The sequence below is a fragment of the Lampris incognitus genome, chromosome 16, assembly GCF_029633865.1.
Source record: "Lampris incognitus isolate fLamInc1 chromosome 16, fLamInc1.hap2, whole genome shotgun sequence".
In the NCBI taxonomy this organism is placed as follows: domain Eukaryota; kingdom Metazoa; phylum Chordata; class Actinopteri; order Lampriformes; family Lampridae; genus Lampris; species Lampris incognitus.
Genome location: NC_079226.1, coordinates 20,628,627 through 20,631,400, shown reverse-complemented (window position 1 = coordinate 20,631,400; position 2,774 = coordinate 20,628,627).

Below are 2,774 nucleotides of genomic sequence, written 5' to 3'. Positions count from 1 at the left end.
CCACCGGTGGTGGCAATGCCAAAAGAATTTGTCCATTTGACATGTTTTTAACTTGTTTTTTAATCATTGTTTGTCTCCCATTTTTTTCTTTGTCTTGTAAAGCACTTTGTAACTTTGTTTTTGGAAGTGCTGTATAATTAAAGTTATCATTATTGTTTTGATTCATCTATCGGGAGAGATTTCAATCTCTTTTCCCTCTACTTTTCAGCAACACCTTTACGTTTTTTACCTTGTTTGTGAGCCATTATTTCGGCAATGTGACACACGAATTATTTGGTGGGCCGTAATGCATGTTCCAATGTGAAATATGAGACCTCCACTCCAGGGACCGTGACTGCAGTGTCTGATCCACAACAGGGATGGAGAGGGGCGGGACAGACCCACATGGACCACAGTTAATTGCCATGGGGAGGTGGGGAGATGTGAGACTGCTGGGGCAAGGGAGGGGGCATATCCTATAAAATGTTAACCCCCCTAACCCCCAACCTCATGTGGGCTGATAGCCACAGCCCTATGTGCCAGTTGAGCTTTGGCATATACCAATCGATTCTCCACTGTTTTATTTTTTTTATCTGTATTTTAATATGTTGTGTTGTTTCAGTGGAACTTCTGATAGCATGCCCACTCCTGGCTAGAGCCATTTAATGTCTAGTAAAGGAACAATTTGTGGTTACAAAAGCTATGGTGAAGGAGGTCTGTAATGTAAGGAACAAAGGTTTCATAATATGATGGAAGCTCTGCAAATTTTCCAGACTCCAACTAAAACATGTACAAAAACACAGTCTAAAATAATGGTTTTAAGTCTTATCTAAAGCTATGGTCAAACCAATGGCACGTTTGGGTAAACTGAGCCAAACAACACAATTTTGCAACAGCACCATTCAGAATAAAGGTAATGGTTTGTAGGCACACAAGCTCGCTCGCTCTCTCTCTTTCTCTCTCTCGTTCTCTCGCTCTCTCTCTCTCACATAACCTTTTGGGGATTATGATAAGCCTAGGAACCAGTAATGTTCAATGTCTGTTCAATGCTCACTGTTCAAAGTTTATTCTTTATTCTCAGTTCATATTGATTTAAAAACGCATTTTGTATTCTTACTTCATATTGAATTAAAAACTTGTTTGAGGTTTCGATGGTTTTTTTTAATGCTTTAAACAGTAAAAATAAATAGTTTTATATTTGCCTACTATTTGGGTATAGCACCTGCTCAGTTAGTTTTGAATTTGCATTGGTGACTAAATATTAGATTATTGTATTATTCATATCAGTTCGTATTTTAACTGGGTTGTTTCTACAATTAAAGAACACAGTTTAATGCCCTTTAGTGAATAAAACCTAGTTTGTGAAACATTAATGACCAGCTAAACAGTGGTTTTAGACATCTGAACTGATCTTTAAATATTTTATAGCCAAATGTCTGTCACTGTTGCCTCTTTGCTCACTAAGCAACTAGCGCTAAACACATTGTATGCCTCTGGTCTCCTGAAAAGCAATAAAAGACTTAACAGTGGACTGTTATTGTTGTCATACTGCATCACAGTACAATAAGGACTTGGATTATGGTTATTTATTTTCATTTATCACCACCTACCAAAGACGATTAACTTGTTCAATCATGCAGAAAAGAGACCTGCTGCATTCAGACCGGCCGCTGTAAATAAAGTTTGTGAAGCTATCATTTCACTTCAGCAGGAGGCTGCTGATCCTCTATGCAAAGCCTTTTTGGTGTTTGTTGATACTTTTGGGTTCACTCAGTTTATTCAAGAGTTGACTCATTGCTCTGGTAACACCCTTGATTTGGTTTTATCTAAAGGGGTAGTTGTTTCTGATCTGAACGTCTTGCCAACCACATCTGCTGTGTCAGAACATTTTCTCATTAAATTTAAAGCATTATTGGCCTGTCCTGTTAATGCTGGCACAGATGTACTTGCCTCTCGCCACACTGGTCCATCCACTATAGCTGCATTTGGCCAGCAGCTGCCTGAAATCTTGGCTCCTTTCACTGTAGTGACTGACTCTGTTGAAAATTTCACTAGAGACTAAATGTGGCCCTCTCTAGTCTCCTCAATTCCGTTGCACCTCTCACTACCAGAGCTAGGCCACTAAAGAGGCCTACCCCCTGGTTTAATAACCAGACACGTGCTCTTAAGTGGGCCTGCAGGAGACTGGAACGTAAATGGCGAAATTAAAATTGGAAGTTTTTTTTACCTATCTTGGCATGAGTTTTTATTGAAATAAAAGCATGCTTTAGCTGCTGCAAAAGCAATGTATCTCTCTCACTTAATCACTATTAATAAACATAACTCCAGATTTTTCTTTGGCACTATCTAAACTTACTAAAAATTAGCTGTCTATTAGTTGCTCACCATTCATGGCCCATGAGTTTCCAAACTTTTCCTGCAATAAGGTTGATGAGATCATAAACAAAATGAATTCTTCAACTCCAGCTACTCCTGCAGATCCCGTCTTACCAAATTCATATCTATACAATCAGTCACTGATATTCCCTGTTATTACAGCTTTTGAGACTATCTCTCTTGATACTTTGACTAAGCTCATGTCAGCTTCTAAACCAACAACTTGCCTACTTGACCCTTTACCAGCAAAAATTTTTGAAGACCTCTGGCCTTTCCTGGGACCTAAAATGCTTGTCATTGTTAATTCATCACTTGCTACTGGTACTGTTCCCAGCAGTTTTAAAACAATTGTGGTTAAACCTCTACTACCTGTTACCTCTTGGCAACATTTTCAGGATATTTGGCATTCAATTTCACTG